General features: G+C 55.1%; 1 protein-coding gene across 2 annotated transcripts in view; it reads right to left on the reverse strand.

Moving 5' to 3' along the window:
- Positions 1–21697, reverse strand: part of RSPO1 (R-spondin 1) — a 31234-nt gene extending 9537 nt beyond the window's left edge. The window contains exon 1 of one of the 2 annotated variants that reach the window (XM_027806072.2): positions 21550–21697. The gene's annotated coding sequence lies outside the window, so the exon portion shown is untranslated. Of the gene's footprint in view, positions 1–7875; positions 8311–21549 lie in introns of those variants that run through there. The other variant, XM_005439635.3, reaches the window with a different exon arrangement.
- Between the last annotated feature and the right edge of the window lie 419 nt (positions 21698–22116).

Below are 22116 nucleotides of genomic sequence, written 5' to 3' on the forward strand. Positions count from 1 at the left end.
GCCAGTCCGGGAGCTGCTGTGTGTCCTGTCCTCACCCTGGAGCATCTGAGACCTTGCTCCTGCTGGCTGCCTGCCTGACTCTGGGGGACAGACAGCGCAGGCAGGGCTGCTGCAGAGCAGCGTGCTGCTCCTCCGGGAAATGACCTGGGAGGTGGTTTTCTGTGTGCCCTGTGGCTGGTGTGCAGGAAAGGCAACCTCTGAGCTGCACCAAGAGCTCTGGCACTGCCAGGCAGAGCCACGCTCCTCTCTGCAGCTGGCAAAGCCCTGCCAACGGCTGCCATTGTGTGGGAATAAAGGCGACAACATTCACTCTGTGAAGTCAAATGAAACAGAAAATGGTTTTAATCCTTTTATAATAACTGCGCAATCACCGATGCCCCAAATGGCCAGTGGTGATGGTGCTGGAATGAAGCCTGGCTGCACCCTGCACGCTGCCTGCAGGACGGACATGGGCCCCAGGGTGCCAGCCCCCTCCCGTGCCCACCATGGGGTGGGGGACCTGCCGAGGGGCCACCAGCTGGTGCAGCTCCCCCACTCCAGCCCAGCTATAGTGTAGTTATGACTACAGCAGCAAAATACCTGAATGGAGAGGGCTGCCCACAGCAGCGGTAGCGGGCTGGCAGCATCTTCAGTCAGCTGCTGCCTGGAGATGTGACTCGGACACCGCCAGGTCTTGTAGCAGCACATGACTCAACACCGAGAGGTGCCCCGGGAGCAGGCACCTCGTGGTGGCTTTGGCTCACATGTGCTGGCAAGGCATGGAGGCCATCGGGTGCTGCAGAGCACTACTGCCATCCTCCCGCCCCGATGGCTTTGAACTTTTCACCATGTCCCTGCTGCGACTCTGCGGAGCACTGCTGGGGCAGGAGCACAGCGCTCCCTCCCCATGTGCTTGTCGTTACAGCCCACAGCTCATCCACAGGATTTTCAAATAAATAATTAGTCACTTGTGTAAACACCAACTTGTTCTGCACTTCCAAGTCTGTTTGCTGCAAGCTGCTTTATAAACACTGTCAAGTGCTTAAGCTGGGCTGTTGGGAGTGTTTACCCGAGTGGAGAGCCCTACAGAGGGGGGATCCCACCCCAGCCCCACAGCCTCCCTCCGCACTGCACTCATGTGCAGGGACCTGGGCACGGTGCAGGGCTCCCGTGTGCAGGGGTGAGGCAGCATGGGCAGCTGGGTGAGGAAGGACCCTCCGGCCAGATGGCATGGCACACTATGGCAATGCCTGGCAGGGCACAGGCAGAGGACCCCGGGGATGCTAGCTGGTGTGAGCAGGGCAGCGTCAGAACAGCAAGCCCAAACTCTCCCCAAATTAGTGCTGAGCGCCAGCTGCTCTGGAGGGAGCATGGTGTCGCCACCCCGATCCAGCTGCCCCTTGTTTTTAATTACAGCAGCTTTGCAGGTGAAGCGCATTTGCAGGAAGTACACACTGAACCCGCTCCGCGTCCTGCAGTGTTTACACAACACTCACAGTTTAGGCAAAGTCTCCTCAGTGTGGGGACAGCAGGGATATTCTCAGGGAGCAAATACAGCCCCGGCGTGCCAAGAGCCAGCGTGAAGCTCATGCCGCCGCCGCATACCCCATCTCTCAGGGTTTGTTCAGTACAAGGGCAGGGAAGTGCCATGGGAAACCTTGAGGGCACAATGCAAACCGGACAAGCACATGCTTTTTCTCCTTGTATCCTTGTTTTCTATCCCAAAGGGAGCTTGGGCCTCTGGCCAGAGCTGCCCACTCAGCACAGAAAAGCTACTGGCATCCTGGATGCTGAAAAGCCAGTGCCAAGGTGGTCACTACCTTGGCGTCACTACCACCATCTCCATGTTTCAAAAGCTCCCTGCGAGCCCACAGTGCCTGTGGTGTGCCCGCCGGCGGAGGCTGCAGCAGAAGGGCTGGGCTCCCAGCTCTTCCCACCCTCACCTCAGGACACAAATTATGATTCTTTCTGCTATTGCAGCCATCGGTCAAGCTCAGGTTGCTGCAAACAATTTCCAGTCTAAACTTTAGCAGGATTTATGCCATTATCCCATCGACAGGAAGAATTTGGGGTAACCTGAATCGTTCTGAATTCATTTGTGGAGAGACCTGGCCCCTGCATCTGAGATGACAGTAAGCCTTGTTTGCAATTCAATCAGGATAAATTGGTCCTTGGGAGCTCCGATACAAACCAGAAAATGTAAACCATCCAGATAACTTACCATTAGTCCTCCTACACACAAGGTGAGAAAGACCAACATTATATCCCTGGGATATTTGAGACCTAATCCAGAATAACTAAATTGCTGATATATTGCCTCTTGCTGAATGTATCAGGCTATCTGTAATGTAAACGGGCTCTCCAAAGGTTTACTGAGCCTGGGAGAGAAGGACCAGATGCTTGTTTGAGGGCTGGAGGCAGGACAAAGTCCGACTACAGCAGCAGCATTAATGCACCCCCAGGAACTGCCAGGTCAGCTGCCAACAGCCAGCTGGACATCAGCGATGGATGCAGGGGAACTTGGGTTTCCAGGTCCTGGAGCCAGCTAGAGAACTCAAATTTCACCTTGGCAGCCTGTTTAGGGGGTGCAAATACACAAGGAGAACAGGTTTCAGAAGCATCTTTGCCTGCAGGAGGAGTCACAGTTTTGCAGGGTTTCACCCAGGTTCCTTTGGTCCCAACCGTCTCCCAGCCCTGCACTCGGCAGGCTCGAGCCTGGGCGATGGCCGGCACCCAGGGCAAATTGCCTCAAGCCCTTCGCAGCCCCGGGGCAGGCAGAGTCTGGCTCCAGGGAGGTTGTTTGTGGCAGCAGCCAGCTCCACGCTGCCGGCAGATTCCCCAACCTGCCTTTACGTAAACTTTCAACAAGCCCATCCAATAACGATAATGGCACCCAGATATCAGATGTACTGGGAGGAGAGCAGGAGGAGGAAGAGGAGGAGGAAATGAGGGCAGGCTGCTAAGGAGAGCAGGGCCACATGCGAGGATGGGGTCTGTGGGGCACGTGGCGGTCCTCGCTACCAGCACGATGAGCTGCTGCCTGGCATCGGAGCCAGCCAGAGCAGGGCTGCAGGGAGACAAATGCCAGCGGGTACCAGAGGGGAGATAAAGGAGGCTACACAGGGGCAGGAGGTGCCTCTGCAGACCGGCACCAGGACCGGCCATCCCATCCAAGGGTGGCACAGCTCCCCAGTGCCCACCAAAACCCCTAGGCCGGCGTCAAGCAGCAGTAGGATGGAGCGATGGTGGTGCAGCACCCTGCACCCTGCGTCAGGAGACACTGCTGCCACCATGAGCTCCCCGCAGCCTCCCCAGTCCGGCCCGGCCCTGCCCTGGAGAGCGGCCGAGCTGCTTTTGCAGCACGGCTGAACCTCAGCAGGTGGGATATAGCCAGCGGGAGAGGAGGCGTCTTTCCAACGAGCAGAAGCCCACACACGCGTTTATCTCACTGCGTGCCTTGCCCTCCCCTGGCAAAAGTCTCCGGCAGGCAAAGCTTCCCCAAGACATCTAAAGCTCGCAGCCCCAGGTGTGGCGGTGCAGCTCCCCAGCCCGGCGAGGGAGCTGAGCCAGCAGGCTCCGCAGCACACACCTTCCCTTGCTCCCCTGCGCCTGCCAGGAGACGCGGGTGTCAGGAGCCAGCCCCGGGGAGGTGAGTGCCGGCTGCCTCGGCACAGAGCCCCTTGGGGCAGGAGGCAGCAGCAGTGGGTGAAGGCTGCACAGGCGCTGCAAGCTGGCGTGCTGCAGGACCAGCGGCAGCAACACCCATCTGCCTGGGTGCCCCAGGCAGCTCCTTCAGCCCTGTGGCACCATTACTCCTATTTTACAGGCACACAGAGATGTGTCCACGGTGCCGGTGCTCCCCAAATCCCATGTCTCTGCTCTGCCTGCACCATCCTGCCTGCGTGGGGTGACCCTGCATGGCTGGAGCTCCCGGTCTGCTCTGGCAGCCCTGGAGCAGCAGGAAGGCAGTGGCTGCTGCAGGTAGCAGGCTTGGGGACCCTCATTCTCTTTGGGAAAGTCTCTCTCCCCCACTGCCTTTCCGAGGGGTGTTTCCCTGTCAGCAAAGCAGAGATGGTGCTGAGGCTACAGGAGCAGCACTGTGAAACCCTCCACGGAAGAAGGTCCCACACACACACGGCTCAGTCATCGCGACTGCCACAGGGTGTCTCACACGCCTTCAGACGGCAAACATCTCTGCACATGCACATGCAGAGCCACTTTGTTCTGCTTAATCCTTGAAGCAATAAAAGAAGGCTGCATTAAGTCAAATTTCCGAACCAGAAGGTCTTCATTTGATATTATATCTGAGTGCCAAGTTCTGCAAAATCCCTAACCCATAAACTTCACTGAAAAAAATAAAATAATAAAACCAATCTGGCAGCAGAGTTCTCCACAGCATTGTTGAGGTCTGACTCCTTCCACCAGCTTCTGCACTGCATTCCCCAGATCTGCGGAGCCATGCTGTGACCCACTAATGGGGAATACGTCGAGGAGAGGCTCCTGCCCGCGGCTGCCCCCCTGCCCCAGCCTGGCGGCGGGGAGTCGCTCCAGGGCTCTGCCGCAGCAGCCCCCCAGCCTCCCCACCGGCTCCAGCCCCCCGCTCAGCACCAGCTCCTCACCCGCCTTGTGCAGCACCCGGCACAGTAGCTGCTCCAAGTAATGCTGCGATTAATAGTGCCACAGGCCTCTCTCTGGGAGCGCTTGCGCTTCAGCATTGTAAAACATCAGGAAATTTTTTACTGGGGGATTTCCATTACCCTCTTGCTAGCACAAGAGAGGCAGCATATTGGTCTGGAGGAGAAGGAAGCAGCAAAGCCTCGAAGCAGGCTGCAGGCTCAGTGTGTGCTGGTTCACAAAAACAGAGCAACGTCTGAAAAAGCACTGGCGTTGTCCTGGCAGGCACAGCTGTGTATTGCAGACGGGGAAGCTGCAGTCACCGAAAAAGCAAACCTATTTCTAGTAGGTACAACTTCAGGTAGGTTCAAGCCTCCTACAATTCAATTAATCACCAGATGCCAACCAGGGACAAAATGCACTACGACAGCAGCAATCAAAACAAATTTCAGACCGGGAACTGCAAAACAGTCCATTTCAGAGCAATGCAGACCAGGGCACTGAAAATCTCGCTCTTCCATCAAAAGGGCTCTTCAACAACCCTAAAGGCCCTATCCCCATGCAAGTACATGCTCAGCAGATTCCCCGGGAGGTGCAGAGTGGACACACACCATGTTAGCCCACAGCCCCAGCTCATGGAGACCCTGAGTGTGGGGGGAGCAGGGGAGTCTAATGCAAAACAGGAAGCATAGCCAGGGCTGCTGTGCACACATCCAGCTCAATACCCAATTCCCCTCTTATTTCACTGCTAATGTGTCTAAAAAAAGGGCTTACAGCAGCTTCCCACATCTTACTCTAAATGCAGGCTGTTTAAAAGCAAATTTCCAGGGCTTGCAGGAGCCCAGTGAGTCACAAGCCGCTGTGCTAATCAGACGAAGCCTGGGGCAAAGACCCTAAACGGCACCTGGGGCTTTCTGCTTGGCCATGTGCAAAGGAAGCATCTGCCAAGTGTGAGCTTCCTGCAGGGATTCCCAGTGCACTGGCTCTCCCACCGAAACGTCACTGCTTGGGAAACCTGAGCCCTGCAGAGCCAGGAGCAGCACCGATTTCAGCAGCAGAAGAAAACACAATTGGGAAAAATAACAGGAACCTCAGCTGTGGGCACTGGGAGGACAGGGCATTCGGCTGGTAGGAGCGAGTGAGCAGAGCAGCCTCAGCTTTTTCCAGACCAGCCATTGCTGCAAGGCTGGCTCAAGCACGTGTGAGTTCTGCCCTTCAGAGGGGTGAAAGCAACCTGCACCACCAGGACAGGGGGAACGGGCATTGCTCGGGGTGGTTTGCAACAAAAGACATCCTGCAGTTGGCCCCCATCAGTTGGCCCCCAAGCGTGTGGGGAAGCTGAAATCCCAGAGGACCATCCTGGGAGGCAGGTTGGTGGTGGGCACAGCTGGAAGGGTGTCTCCGTGTTTGCCAGGTTCTCGGGCAGAGACAGGCACTTCTGTCCTCAAGGACATGACTGGTTGCCCTCACGCAGCCCTGGGGAAGGTGTCTGCTGGCCGGTCCCCACCTCTCTTGGCTGCGTGGTCCCCACTGTCCCACTCTGGGGCCATCCACACAGGCCAGGGAAGGCTGACCTGGCCCCCAGCTCTGGCGCTCACTGCAGTGTCACGGCCCCGTAATGCAGGCAGGGAGCTACTCTGCCAGCTCACATCTAGCTCAGGTGATGGAAAAGTGGGGTTTATGCACCGTTCTGCTGCTGCCTGTGCACGCCAGTGTGGGCAACTTGTTTCAGCTGTGCTCAGTGGGTCACATCCGTGGCCCCGCACCCCTGGCTCACTCCCTGCTGTGTCCCTCAGGGTGGTGCTGCTGCTCTCGCAGCGGCCATGCTGGGGCCAGGGAGCTGATCCAGCTGAAACGAGCCTTTTTTCCAGGGTGGTTTCCAGGCATGTCGCCGCACCGGCGTTCCCAGGCCTGTGGTGCTGCCACCATCCTCCCACCCAGCCTCCACAGCCCTGGCCCTGGAGCGCGGATGGGGTGATCGGCAGTCAGCAGCTCACCTGCTCCAGGGTCACGGATGGACTTCAGACAAAATCATTCAAACTGGAGAACACTCCAGGCAGGTGTTTCAGTGCAAGTGCTGGGTCCCTGTGGGATCTCAACATAAACCCAGCCATCACAAAAAGCACCATAAGCACTGCCCCAACTTCATGGACCTTCAGGTACCAGGATTTTTTGCACCGATACACACTGACCACTGTGCAGGAGAGTGAAGGCTCCATGCCTGCCATGCCATGCAACACTTGCTTCCGCCAGCATTACCTTATTCTTTTGCCTTTCAGCATAAGACACCGCTTCAAACCCAAACCGCATCACCTGAACCGCCCCTCATCCATCTCCAGGGCCATTCAAGGAAACGCACATGCCTGAGCCTACGAGAAACGCCAGAAGTCCAGGGACGATCATTCCCTAGTCACCCACACCCACGTCTCGCAGCGCCCGGGCTCAGTCGGTGCGGAAGACCAGGAGGAAGGAGGCTGAAACGTCACCTTGACCCGAGCCCTTGTTGGGGAGCCACGTCCCCGCCTGGCTGCAGGAGCATGCTGCAGTGAGCCCCAAGCCCTCGCTAACCCACGGGCTCGGCAGCCCAGCACCGAGATCCAGCAGCGCTTCCCCTGCACATCAGCATGGGGTGTTAACATGGACGTCTAATTATTACCATGATCGCTGTTAACCATTTCCCCACTGATCCCCCATCCAAACACCCAGGGAGTACGTACTTACCCCGCACTCTCCGGGTGCCTGCCGCGCCCCCATGGGTGCTGTCCTCTGCAGGAGGCTGAATTAGGTGCAGCCACAACAATACTGAGACAGCAACTGCTTAACTGCCTTGTCCCCTCATTGCTCAGCTCGGACACGCTCCTGTCTCTGGAAGTCAGTGGGAAAGCAGGCAGGGCACTGCAGCCTGCTGCGTAGCACTCAGCCTCTGCACTGCGGCCGGCGGGACCCTGGGCTGATCCAGTATCAGCAACGAACTCCAGCGAACTTATCAATATTGCGACCAGCTCTCCGTGTCCCCTTCCCCGGTCTGGGAAGGTAAGAGTGGCAGGGGACAGCGCACAGCAGCCCAGCTTCCCTGCAAAGCCCCACACACCTTGGGGGTGGGGGAGACGGGGATCCCAACAGATCGTGCTGTGATTTCTCACAGCTTTCATTGTCTGAACTCATTATCCACATTGCACAAGGCAAACCCGCAAGTCGGATGCTGACAAGGCTTGCGTTCCTCATTAGCAGCCCACATTGCAAAAGCTTCATCTAAACAAACATGCATTCTGAAACCCTTACCTCTGACTTGTCACTCCCTCATCACTGCTGAAAAGACTCTACTGGTTTCTCAGTTTTAAAACACTACAAGACCAACTACAAAAATCCTCGGTTCCTCCAGAGAAAGTTACATGCACGTTTCTGTCAAAAAAAATGAAAAATATATTCATGGCGAATTCATGGAGAAGTCTGGTGCGTTTGGGTCTGGGTACTTTGTTCACTTGTTTTTTAGAGCAGGTTTCAAACAGCTTCCCAGGTTTTGCGCAGAGAAACAAACCCTTCTGTGATGTGCAGGATTTCAGCTCGTAAAGATCGCCCAGGCTAGTTCATACTCCATCAGCCCACGCTGCTCCCTGCGTATGCAAAGCAGAAAGTATGTGATCATATCAGAGCAATTTGCACATTAATAAATCCTGGTCTCAATGCCGTAGACTCCATCCCCATCCACCGGGTAGGGGCTTTTTATTATTATTATTATTACCAGAGTATCCAGCTTTGTAAAGGCATCTAGTGCAAACTCCTGCATGAGGGAATTCCACCCCACTAGTACCACCTCCTAAGACAATATCCAGCCAAAATATTGTGACTGTTGCAAAACCCGGACTGGAGCTCCACAAAGGACCTTCCCAGCGTTGCAATCCAGAGCCAACGGGGTCTCAGTAAATTACTGCAGAGTGACACACCATCTAGTTGTCTTTGTAGTCTTTTTTATTTATGACAGTTAATTCGGAGTTATTACTAACATTTCAGTGGTAACTGGCATATGAAGTCATCAGCTGTCACAACTGCATCTGTTAATAAACATGTCAAATATTAAAAGCAGCTTATTATCCTCTGGAGGGGGGAAGGCGCTAAGGCAAAGAGCTTGAAAGCCTGCTTGTTTTTCAATCTCTGGCTGTGCAGCAGGAGGAAACGCTCACGCTCAGGAAGGCAGCGTGACTGCAGTGAGGCTGTGCTGGATACGTGCCCTCCATCACACCTGAGCAGCCCAGGAGCTGTGCTCCCTGTGCCATCACCAGCTCCCCTTCCCTTCCCTGCCTTAACTGGGGTGCCCAGGAGAGACACAGGACAGATCCCTGCTTCGTGTGGGTGCACTGGGGAACATCAAGGCTTGGACACGCTCCCTGAGATGCACTGCACCTGGCAAGCTGAGCAGGATCAGGCCTCGGCAGCATCTGGCAACTTGCCCTTGCAATGCCCTTGCGACTCCCCTATGGAGGAGGCAGAAGTGCCCCAGCCCCGGGGAGCCCGGGGGGAGGTGCAGGGAGCCCCTATCCCTGCGCATGCCCCTGGCAGCAGGAGCTCAGGTGGGGAGTCGGTGCTCCCGGGGCACACGGCCATGGAGCCATGCTGGGATCTGCATGGCATCTCTCTTTCCGAGCGGCCAGCAGTGCCGTGTGGCCAGCAGCAGCGGGTGCCTGTGCTTGACTGACCCTCATCCCTGGCTCTCGTGGCACTGATGCTCGGTGCCCCAGCCGGTGGTCCCAAGGGCATGGCTGTGTGGCAAACCCCTTGGCACACTGTGTCCTGCAGACCCTGGCAGTCTCCTGGGGAGGGTTGATGCTTCTCTTTGGTGTCTCTGAGAACTGGGGGAACGCGGACAGTCCTCATGTTCCTGCTTTGCAGGGTCACGGCCCACCCCCACTCCAGGGTGGGCTTAGGAGGACACAAGGGTGTGGTGGGAGGGATGGCAAGGTCTGCTCCATCCTCCCTTATCATTTAAGGCCATCACCCTCAGTACATGAGGATGTAGTACGTCTTCTCCCTGCTTTGCTAAGCTACCCATGCTCTCGGCCTCTGCAGCTGGGGAGGGGGCTGCTGCTTCTTCACGTTCACCTTCCCTCTCTTGGGAATCTCACACAGAAAGCTTGCCCTTCTCTAACTCTTTCCTTGTCCAATTGCCTCTGGCTTTCTCTGGCTGAAGGTAATTTGCAGGCTGTGCTTTTTGAGGAGTGATGCAAAAACCAGTGCCAATATCTTCTAAACTCTCTACATGAAAGTTATTTGCTCATAACACAAGGTACTTTCCTTAAAGCCCAAACCAGTGACCTTTACCTTCCCCCTGTTGTGGGTCCACTTCTTTAACCGTCTGGACATGTTTCAGCATTTATTTTAGGTGGAAGATCCACTCAAGGAGATACCATTCTGTAATGGGTAAAATTCTGTCCTAGCTTCTGAGAGTTCCTAGGGACATTGCAGGACAACGTGCTGGTGGGTGAGAGACCTGTGCAAGCAGGGTGACTCACCCTGCAGTGCTTACAAAAGTCTTGAAGCAATGAGAAGCATTATCTTCACTTGATACTCCCCAAGCTTGCAGGGCTCCTAGCTGGAGGCCGGAGGGCACAGGCTCTTTCAAAGGCTGTGAGGGGCCCTACAGTGGCTCCTGAATCCCCTCAGGTCCTTCGCTGGGGGACAGAGCAGGTCCCTTTTGATACTCCGCTGCCCATGGGCCCCTCCTGAAGATGTCTGTGAGCATCCCCAGCAGTCACTGGCATGACCCCTGGAGCACGTTGTGGGGCTCGGTATGGAACTGGCAGCCCCGAGGAAAAGGAGGGATGGGGGATGGGACATGGCATAGAGCAGCCCCCCAGACACACTGGGGCTTGGAGAGTCTCATGGATCTGTGTTCTTCACACACTTGCAATCATCTCTGCTTTGCACAGCGCTTATGTGGGGGCAGGTATGAACACAAAGATGCAAAATAACCCAAAACAGGCAAGAAGGAAAATTCACCCCTTACACAGCTTTTCCTTTGCATTGCATTCGGGTTAATGCATGTGTGTATGGAAGTTTTATTCATCCTGAATTTTCTCTGGCACCTCGTTAAATATCCCTAGTTTCCTACTTGTAAACAATATCTTCTGAGATCATTGCTATCTCACAGGAGCATTTGTGAATGTGTTTTGAATATTGGGCAGATGCTAAGCCGTCACTGTTGCAAGTCTCCTTATTAAAGACCTTTTCTATTTATATTTGGAGCTTTTTTACTTTCTATTTTAGGAAATTCTGAAGTACCATCAAATGTTGCGCTGAGACAAAATCACCTAGCTGACTGTAAGAGTAAAAAAATCCAATGAACCGAAGATCTTGTATTTTATGCTTGCATTGAATAGCCAAACTTTTTTCTTCCTAATCTCCCTCAGAGCACTGGAACTCCAGTTGACAGCTGTAGATCAAGTTTCAGTCTGGAGCAAATGTTTATAACTAAGCAATAAACCCTGAAGACAGAGCTCTGTAATGGACATGCTGACAAACCCAGCTGCAAGAACAGGGCTACCGGACACGTCAATAATTAGCGAACAGAGCAGTATATCTGACTGAAGGCAAAGGAGACGTGCTTGCCAGCTTCCTGGTGTTAGAAGGTATCATTGCAGAGGACAGTAAATCACACTAAATCCTGCCTTAACACCCTCCACAATAAATCCAGCATCAAGTCCCACATTTCTTCCCCTTCTGACAGGCAGCTAATTTACCGTTTGGGTTTTCTTTAGCTAATGGCTGTGGAGGCTGATCCTAAATTAATCCTAAACAGGTTGTTTCTTTCTTGTACAAAAGGACATGAAATTCCACATTTTAGCGGGGTAAAAACGCTGAGCGGCTCCAGATTGAAAGCAGAGCTGCTGAGCTGGGAGGTTTTCCCTGTCACCCACAGAAGTCCTGGCCGAGCAGGTGCCCAGCAGCCAGGGCTCCTCCGGCTGGGCCATGCGGGTGCAGCACCACGGCAGGCGGTGGTGGCAGTCCCAGCTTCCAGTGCTGGAGAGCAGCACCCACAGCCTGCAGCATGCCCATGGGTATGCCCTGTGCGGAAAAACGGGCAGACAAAGCAGGCAAAGACCACCTGAATTCACCAGTTTCAGTTGCATTAGGTGGAAAAGCAAGAGACAGGTCTAATCCTGCGCTACAGGTATCACCCAGCTTGGGCGACCCTGCCCATTTGGTTCCAGCCTTTCCCTGGCCGGGCTCCATGACCTGCTGTGCACGAAGCCAAGGGGAGAGCCTCACTCACCCATTTCAGCAGCGTGAGTGCTGACTCCCCCCACATCCCCCAGTCTGCTGTTCAAGCACGTGGTTCCCCTCCCCATTAAAAACCTGCCATTTTCTTGTCTTAGCTCATCCCTCTCCGGTTCCTGCCCTGCGTCTCCCTCTGCTTCTCTCAGCCAGGGAAAAGCCTCTTCTCCATGGAAAGCCCACCCTGTCCGGGAACCGTGGGGACTTCCAGGCTGGGGCTGAGCTGAGTCCTATCAGGAGCCATGTCCCTCAGCCTCTGGGTGCTGCTGAAGGGCCCTGGGGTGCAGGCAGCGGGTCTGCACCCAGCAGATCCGGCACTGAGCACCACAGCTTCTGTCAGACCCAGGGCTCTGTGCCCTTGACATTAACCCTGTGTGCAGAGGCAGGTACCAGTGCCTACAAGTTCTCAGCTGGCACAGAGGGTGCATTACTCATCCTTGGTGCCTCATCAGCCTTTGATAATATCTCAGCATAAGCAAAAAGCAAAAAAGACGCTCGCCGAGAAAGCAGAAGGAAAGCAAGAACGTCCTGAAGTTGTCTGTGGTGCTCCTAGACTCAGCCTACGGTGTGCTGCTTCTCTGCACCCTGCTTCGACACAGAGGGCTGCTTCTCAGAAGGCTTATCTCCTGCAGAATGATTGATAGCCTGGGCAATTGTTTTTAATAATATCTGAACACCTGTGGTCCTCAGTCCCCGGTAATACAGTTATCCCAATTGCCTAACTTACTGCATAAACAACTGCTCTGGTTGCAAAGACGACTATCAGGTTCCTGACACAGGCTGCACAAGCCGCACTGGGGGGTCAGGCATGGGGGCACGCAGGATCATGCCTTCCACGGGGCGATGTGGGAGCGAGAGGAAAGGGAGCTGACTTTCTGATAGGATCACCCAGGCATGCCTCTTCTTCCCGGGCAGAGCAAGCAAGCCTGGGCTTTCAGCCGGGCAGCACTGCTCGCTGGCCTTGCTTGACGGAGGCGGTGCTGGCAGCCTAGCAGAGCCAGTGCCAAGAAGTGTGTCTGCACCCGGGAGTGTCCCCGGAGAGGTCACCCCAGTTTTGTGATGAGCAGCCATGAGCTGCAGAGCCATGACAATGACTTCTGCATAAAACTCTTTGTGGGCAAAGGAAGAGCAAGATCTGCATGCCCCATCCCACCCCAGGTGTGGTGTGGGCAGCGTGCCAGGTGCCTGCCTGCACCCCCCATGCCCCTGTGGACAGGTCAAGAGGCATCTGGCAGGACTGGCTCTCTTTGTGCTCACCAGGCACAGGGCAGGGAGGCAGAGTTCGCGTGCGCGCCCCGGCGAGCTACCCTGCTTTTCAGGATCTCTCTTTCATGCCTGCCAGGTTTTCTGACACTGTGCCCCATGCAGGCTGGACATTTTGCCTCTTTCCAAGGAGCGACGCTATGTGCATGTTGGGAAATGCTCCTTTCTCATTTGCTTCGAAGGCCCTTTTCCCCTGTTGTTTGAGGAATGCTGTTTGAATTAGCTCCATGGATTGCAAACAGACCCTGTTGTTTTCCTTTCCCAATGCAGGGAGGCTTCTGTTCTCTTTGGCCTGCTGGATTAACCAGGGGGCCTTACACACTGACCCCTCTGCAGCTCAGGGAAGCTAATTTAATCCCAATATTGTTACAGATCACAGCAGGACGGATCTCACAGATTCCTTGAGGCAAACCAGCACGGAGCTCTGGCAGGGACAGCAGCACACTGTGTTTGTAGAGGCAGGAGCTGCTACAATTTTTTCTATAAAAAAAGTTTCTACAAAACTTCTGTGGCTGGGGAGGAGGGCAGTGCTGGTGGTATGGTGGGGGCACCCTGGGCATGGGGTCCCACAAAGAAGCTGCTCCACCTGCATCCCCCAGCATCCTTCAGCATCCCCTAGCTTTCCCCCGCATCCCCTGGCATGCAGGAGGGTGGAGGGCCACTCTAGATCCTGGCAGAAGAGAAGGAGATACAGACTGTCATCCCCTGGCAATTTCTTTCTCATTATTTTTTTCCCTTGGTACCTGCTCCTGGGGTTGGATTTTTGAGATGTGTTGTCATTAGGCACATACAACAGCCACACTCAAACCCTGCCTGCTCCCACCAGCTAGCACCTGCTCCATCCCTGTGTCAGTCCCTGGACGGGTCACCTTACTTCACATCTGCAAGGTGGAGCCGTCCCCACTGTGCTGGATCACAAGTGCCTTGCTGCTCATCCCCAGCGTTGCTATCAGCGTGGAAATGGCAGGGTTATGGCAAAAGGTCCACAGCTCCATCCCCAGCCCTGGCCCGGCTGGGGCTGCCGTGCTTGTTGCACCAAGTGCTGGGCAGGCTGGAGGTCCCTCTGCACTGCCTGCACATGGCCCCACACATGGCCCTGTGCACTGCCCTGCTCGTTGCCCCACACATTGCCCCATGCATGGCCCTGGGCACTGCTCTCTGCTGTCTCTCTCTCTCAGTTCATCAGTCCCCTACTATGTAAGAGCCCAAACAGGCAGGTGGGTTTGGAAGCACCTTTCTTGGACAACTTGACTCTTCAGTAGCTCAGCTCCCCACCACCCTCCCTTCCCCACATGTAAGCCAGAGCGCTCTGAGGTCAATCATAGCCAAACCATTGGTGAAGGTGGACACTCATGCCTGCAGCCTTTTCTGCTCCTTAATGAGTCCCGTGGAAGCGGTCTGTGATGTGGTGCCGAGCTTGGAAAAAGGCATCCAGCACCTTTACAGTGGGGCAATCAATATAAACCTCACTTGTATTTTCATGGGGAAGATATGCCTTCTCATCCTGCATGCAATGCCTCAGCTCTTCCTCCCCTTGCTCTCCCAGCCCCACATGAGACACATCACTCCCCCCAGGGTGAAAGTCCGGCTGTTCAACAAACCCAGCCCAAGCCTTGCTCCATCACGCAGTGCTGATCCATCTCCAAAGCACATCACACCTTTCACTCGGGCCACAGCAGGGGCTGCTCTATGGGCCAGCATGGGAGGGGACAACCAGCCCAGTCTGCCAGCCACAGCCAAGGGGGACATCCAGCCCCAGCGAGCGGGGCAGGGCAGGGGGAGCAGGAGCCACTGGGATTCATGAGGGAAGCCCTGCCTCTCCCAGCATCTCTCCTGGGGGCTTTGATTTTCGGGAAAAGTAAATTGCTTTGGGACACTATTGAAGGACAAGTTTAAATGATGACACACCACAGGGCTGGGACTTCCAGCATTTCTTGTGACTCTGACCAGAGCTGGAAGTGGAAGAGGCTACTGGCACAGCCAGGAGGACACAGAACCAAGAACCTCTGCAGCAGAAGCAGCTCCATTGAACACCTTGTTCCTCTCCAGGCTTCTGCCCCCTCCCTTCTGCCTCCACTGCTGTTGTGCCCAGCAGCAGCAGGCCAGGGGCTGGTGCTGCCATGGCCTGGGCTGGCCCCACTTTCCTGGGAGTGCAGGGCAGCATCTGGGGAGATGGGACGGGGCACCAAAGGGAGCCACAGTCCAAAGGGCTGGTCCTAGGAGGCTGGGCACAGGGACGGGAGCTGGGCATGAGGGCCCCTGCCTGAGCCCATCCCCCCTTCGGCCATGAGCAGCTCTTGGGAACATTCCTGCTGCATGACATTTCCCAAGGCATTGAGAAAAGAAAAAAAAAAGGCACTTTTTTCCCAATATAAATTCTTGCAACATTAAAAAAACCCACACAATAGCTGTAAGCCCTGAAACGGCTGGGGGTAAAAAAGCTACAGCTTGACATGGAAATAGCACTACCATCCCCACCAACCGGTCGAATCCCAGATGTGAGACATCATGTGTGACAAAACCCCAGAGGCAGGACACGCAGGAAGCTTGTAATTGTTGTGGGCTCCCATTGCTGCATGGGGACACAGGCTGGTGACCTCGGGAGTCCTGAGTCCCCCTGTCAGTAACCTGCAGCAGCGAGAGCAGAAAGTTATGGCTGCGCTGGCTCTGCGACCGACGTGGGGCCAGGGAGAGCCCCTGGCATGGCTCCCTGGAGGGACCCAGGCGGGTTCAGGTCCCTGGGGCGATATGGGGACCTGCAGACATGAGTTAGAACTACCCGCTGACCCACAAAGGGCCGCAGCACCAGTGTTGCTGCTGGGGGTTGTAGGGAAGTGGCACGGAGGGGTGCACAGGGCCTGTCCCCAGTGTCCCCAGTGATGGCGGGCATGCGTATGGCGGGAGGGAGCCTTGCAGGTTAGCCCAGGCCCGTGCCAGCAGACTGGAATATCACTGTACTGAAACCAGCCTAAATAAACCAGCTTAAAACATATGTTGAGGGGATCCTTGTGAGGCCAAAGCCATAGAAATGCACTTGCTCTGCTGTGTTCTCTGAGATATTTGCAGTACACCTATAATTATTTTAACTACAATTAAAGATTCACACCGAAGGAGCATGGCGAGGCCTGCGCGCACGGCCTGCCTTCTGCTGCCATGGCTTCCCAGGGATTTCCAGTGGAGCCAAAAGCTTTGCTGGTGTGGATGGGCTATGTCTGCGTATTGTGTTTTAAACTATATAATTAATTGAATGCAGTGCTCTGCGAGGAGCTAATTCTGCTGAGGGATTTTGGTAATTGTACAGACATTGAGAGGAGCAAGGCCCAGCCCCGCGCTCGGTGGGGAGCCACGGGGAGGAGGCCGGGTGGCGCGGGGGGCCAGGCCCTGCTTTTGGGGATGGCAGAGGCAGGGCAGTGAGCGGGGATGCACGTTCCTGTGGCTGGGCAAGGGGAAGGGGGAGGCTGAGACGAGAAGGACGAGGGGGAGATGAGGAAGCCAAGAACTGGACGGTCCGCCATGATGGGGCAAGCCTAGCTCTAGTCACCAGGCCCACGGCTCAGTGGGAGGGATGAGCAGAAGAGTGGTGGCAGCTCTTCCCTCTTCCTCCTTCTGCCTTTTTTCCCCCCTTTCTCTCAGTTCTTGAAGTGTTTGTCGGTGAGGCTGGCCCAGCCTGTGCCCCACATCACCCTGCATCGCCCTGTACTGTGGTACTTATTGCACACACCGTCCTCTTTAAATATCTGTGTCTGCACGGGAATCATTTGCATGTATTTTAAATATCTTCAAGATGACAGTGTGGAGAAGAGAATGGATTAAGCCTGGCTTTAAGAGATGACAGAGCACAAAACAATGATCCCGGACAAAGGCGAGAACGCCCCAGCCAGGCCTTCGCTGAGTGGGCTGGGCGGTGGAGCGGCACTGCCGGAGCCGGCTGTGGGGCTCTGCAGTGCATGGAGCACACGGAACCACAGTACTCCTCCTTGCCTTGCACCTTTTCTTCCTGAGGAAAAGCTTAGGTCGTGCTGGACAAAACTGTCTGTGGCCAGCAGCTTCCAGTTCAAGCAAATGCATATTAGACACTATTTCTTGGAGATGCCTTTTCATTTACAAGGCGGGGAAGAATAATACCGTAATGTCAGCAAGAGAGCTACCACAGCCGTGACAGCCTCTCGTAGTGCTTCTGCCCTGGGAGCTTTGGGGTTTCTTTTCCAATCAAGTTTTTCATATGGTAACATTCAGAATTTTGATGGTAGATGAGGCTACTTTTGTTCTAAGAGAGAACATACTTTCACTGTTGCATGGCCCAGGAATGAGTTCTCCACTATTAAAATGTAATTTAATTTATCTCCATGGATTTTGTGATGACTAGGATTTGTTCTAAGGAGACCTTTAAAGGAGAACTTTTGCATTATTAAATGTATGTGCTAGGAAGTTGAGTTCTGGCATCCTCTGATAACCAAATTTCTTTTCTATCCTCCACTATATCCATCATGATAAAAGCCCCTGCCAAAGCCCTAACTCAAGCCATGCTTCTGGCATATTGTGAAACGAATCAGGAGGGAAAAAAAAAAGAAAAAAAAGAAACCCACAAGATGATCTAGTCCAGTATTTTTTTTAATCAAAGTTTCAAGGATATTGATGGTTTACCTCATAAGGTAAACATTTGTAGCCCAGTTGCTTTCCCAGGGTTAAACCAGAAACAAGTGGCTAGCTGAAACTGCAACTAATTTGCTCTGACAGACTCCAGTCAGACTCAAGATGAGTTTTCTTGAAAATCACAGGCCCTTTACACGCGGAGCAATGGCACTGGTACCTTCCCACAGTGGGCCACAGGATGATCCTGTTTTCCAGGGACAAGCCCGATGGATGCCCAGCTCCTGCAGTTCCCCAGGGGACCCTGCTGTGCTGCAGGACAGCTCTGTGTCCTTGGGGCAACGGGTGAGGGATCCTTGTCCCTTTGCCCCTGCCTCACCTTCCCATGGTGGGGAGACACTGCCTGTTCTTGTGAAGGGCAAACCCCAGCCATGCACTGGTCCCGGCCAGCAGCAGATTGCCCACCCTGGCGTGTGACCATGCCCCCACAGCACATACCCAGGAGCAGGGGGACAACTGGGGCAAGTCAGATCTCTGCTTGGCCGCTGGCATCTGGGATGACCTGGGGCAGGTCCCCTTGTGCCACAGAGCTCATTCCTCAGCTACATGTGCCCCCAGGCCCCCACCATTCCCAGATACAGCCCAAGAGGCTATGGAGGGGGTAGCTCTTGTTCCAGATACACCTTGGGGTCATGGACACGGCCCCAGGACCTCAATCCCAAACGCAGGATGGGGGCACTCCAGTGATGGGCACGGCATACACGGCTCTGCCAGTAGGTTTCTCCTGCCAGCTTCCACACAGTACGCTGGAGGGGACAGCCCGAGATGGGCAGTGCAGCCCAGGGTGTCCCAACAGAGTGGGACTTAGGCAAAGAGACACTGAATATTTTTGGGTGCCCCACAATTTCTCCAACGGCATCACTTGTGCCCTCCTCCCATGTTACCCGTGTCAGCTAACCCCAAACTGAGCCATAGCAGCACGGGCTGGGATTGGGAGCAAGTGGCACAGGCAAAGCGGGGTCAGGCTGGAGCGACCCAGCCCGGCTGTGGGGACACTGGTGTCTGTTTGGGCAGCCAGTGATTAACAGCAGCATTCTGCTGTTCTGCCTCCTCAAAACTGCATGCAGCAGCCTGGGGCACAGCTCTCAGGGCTGTATTTATTCTTCACTGACAGCTGCTTGATGAGGAAGTCACTGTGAAGCCTTTCTCCTTGGAAGACCCAGAATTAGTGCACACTGGTTCCAGCTCCATGTTCACTACCTGCTAACCCATGAGAAAGATCCGGGATTTGATGCCAACCAGCACTTATTTAAGCACCAACTCCTGGCCCCAGCAAAATCTCAGCACCCTGGAAATCCACATCCTCCCTGTTCTCCCAAAATCGCCTCAAGCAAGGCAGCGCATGTGTCTCCCCATTCCTAGTGGTCTACCCAGTGCTTGTCCAGCACGACCGCAGTCTGCTGCTCACCGAGCCAGCATGCTGGGGCTCAACAGAGGAGACAGCACAAATGATCTTTCCTTGGTTCAAGACTCATGGTGCTACTGTGCTCTCTGTTAAAGGCACGTGCAGTATATGGGGTTTCCTGCGTACAAAGAGGAAGGTACTTTTTTTCAGTGTTTAATTTTATTACTTCCCCGATGCATTAGCTCATGGATCGGAGCCACAGCAAACCATGCCATGAAAAGAGCTCCCTTCCCTAAGAGCGTCTCCAGGGCATAACAACGGCTCTTAAGCCAGGAGAGAGCCGAGATGATTTCACCACCAAAGCTGGCATCACCCCCAGGACTCAGCATGGCACGCAGCACCTTATTGGCACAGCTGGCACAGCTGGCATGCCCGCCCAGCAGGTCACCATGCTGGTGCAGGAGGACAACATGCCTGTGCAGTCCCGGCTGCCGGCTGCAGAAAGCTGCTGCTCTGCTTTGCGTATAAGTCAAAACCTGTAAGCTACTGGTTACAGAGACACTCACTGTTTTAGCAGACTGAAGCAGGAGAAGGGAGAGAGCTGCCAGATCCCAGCTGGTCTCTGCTCCAGGAGCTGATGGAGGATTAGCCCAGTAGCATGTCTTTACAAATTGTCGGTTCACAGAGTACACAAAACAAAGCTCTGAGGACTGAGTGTCTCAGCACAGAGGCAAAGGCAAATGCTCTGGGAACCTGACAGCTCTTTCCACCCAGACACACAGATACGGGGACCCTGGCTTCCTGCAGTCTCCGCAGAGTGCTGCCTGTCCCACAGCCGCTCAGTCTCGGCTGGGGCTGGTGGCTCAGAGGAAATCCCTCCTGCCTCACAGCCTCATGGCTCCTGGCTGAGCCTCTCCCTTCCTGGGCTGATGCCCCACAGACCAGAGAGGGTTTGCAAAATGTCTACGGGTCCCTCCTGGCACATCCTGGCACGAGGAAGCCATCTGCCCTGGAGCGTGGGGAGGCTGCTGGAGTCGCTTCTCTGCCCCACACAGCCTCGACCTTCTCTGGAAGGCGTCAGCCCTGGGGGCTTGGGGTGGACTGACAGCACTGTGGAGAGCTAGCAGACAGGCCCAGAACTGCACCGACCAAGTACGGCACTGGGGGAAGCTGTCATGACCTAACATCTACAGCCCTCCCAGCCCGGCATCGTGTCCTGCCCCAGATAGGGAGAGAGATGCAGGGCTGTGCCTGCTGCACGGGCTTATGGCAGAGCTGCCTGTCCCCATTGCCATCAGCTGATACTGCAGCACATCCTGCTCCCTGTCCCAGCTCCTTGCCTGGATGATGCTGGGAGGCTGTGGCATGTGCCGGGTCCGAGCCGATCCCTCTGCCTGCTGCTGCCCACGGGCACCGGGACATGCCAGGCGCTCTCCCCATGCCCTTCCATCAGCCATCCCTCCCATTAAATCCCTGCCCTAAATGCACGGCTGCAGTCCTGCTGCTGGAAAGCAAACGCATGCCAGGCTGCGGCAAGGCATGGAGAGAGGCGTGCTGCCCGCTGCATGCTGCCTGCTGCCCGCTGCCCGTTCCCTGCCTGCTCCTGCTGCTGCCCTCCCGCGCGGGGCCCGGGCCTCCCCACCGGCCACCCTGTCACACACGGTGGTGGAGCTGGAAGCTCTCGCTACTTGTTTCACGGGAACTTCCGACATTTCAAAAATTGTTTTCATTCTGGCTTGGAATGAAGACAAATATTTCAGAAATTTCCTGGATAACATAAAGTTTAAAATATCCTCCAAACTAAAATAGAAGTAGTAGGCTATCTTGCATTATGTCATATCATGCCAGCTCATGGTACACTGAGCAGAATTACAGATGACTTGTCATGAGATGTAAACAAAAATACAAATAATGTCAACAAGAGAGGAGAAATGAAATGCTGAAATGAGAAATTCTCTAAAACTATTCCCCCCCCCCCCCCCTTGTGCAAATTGATTCTCCATGGGATATTGCTTGGATTTTATAAAAGGGCACGATCTGGCCAAAGCAGCTCTTCTGTTCTCTGGAGAAGAAGGAACACCCTGCCGGTGCTCCCCACCAGCCCCTTCCAGCCCCACAGCCCCGCAGCAGTGCTGCTGCAGCCGGGCTGGGTCCAGGATGTCCCCTCGCCCCCTGCCTCCTGCTCCCTGGCCACGCTCAGTCCTTTATCTTGTTTCTTGCAAGCCAAGGGCATGCGTGCTCCACGGTCAGCCCAGCACACCCCGGGCCCCTGCTGTCTGCCAGCAGAGATAACGCCAAGATGGATAAAGCTGGGCGCTGGGGTTAACGGCGCGAAGCGACTGTAGGAGGAGAGGAGGAGGAGGAGGTTGTGTGGTCCCGCTCTGCCCGGTGCCGGCCGCAGCGGGGCCACGGCTGGGGACAGCGCTTACCTTGGCTCAGCTCTGCCCGGCTGGGGCTGGCTCCTGCCCTCCCTGCGCCCGGTGCATCGCCTGGGCGGCCGCTCAACACCGGCGCGGCTGCCCCACGCCGGGGCTCTGCGCCGGGCAGACCTCCGGGCGCCGGCTGGCACCCATCCCCCTGTCTGCCCCGTGCCTCTCCAGAAAGGCACTGCTGGGAAGGAGCGCCGAAGCTCATGTCTCAGGCGCTGTATCCACCCCTTCCCACCCTCTTGGGGTTCGGTCCTGCCAGTTCCACTTGTGGGCTGTCCTCACCACTTTGGGCCTTTCTACCGCTCCCCTTCTTGTGGCTCTGGATGTCACCACAGACACGCTTTTATGAGAGTGGGCTTGTGCAAGGCTTGTATAAAGTGTTCTCAGAAATACGAGGTCCTGTCATTTGTAAAACTAATAAAAATGTCCAATAATTTTTACAAGGGAAAAATGAGTCATTGGATGGCACATTTCTCATTACTGGCATTTTACAATTAAAATGAGCATCTATTGAATCAATCCAAAGCTCTTATTGTTAGCAGACACTAATAACTTCCTGAGCTATTG

The sequence above is a fragment of the Falco cherrug genome, chromosome 3 (assembly GCF_023634085.1).
Source record: "Falco cherrug isolate bFalChe1 chromosome 3, bFalChe1.pri, whole genome shotgun sequence".
In the NCBI taxonomy this organism is placed as follows: domain Eukaryota; kingdom Metazoa; phylum Chordata; class Aves; order Falconiformes; family Falconidae; genus Falco; species Falco cherrug.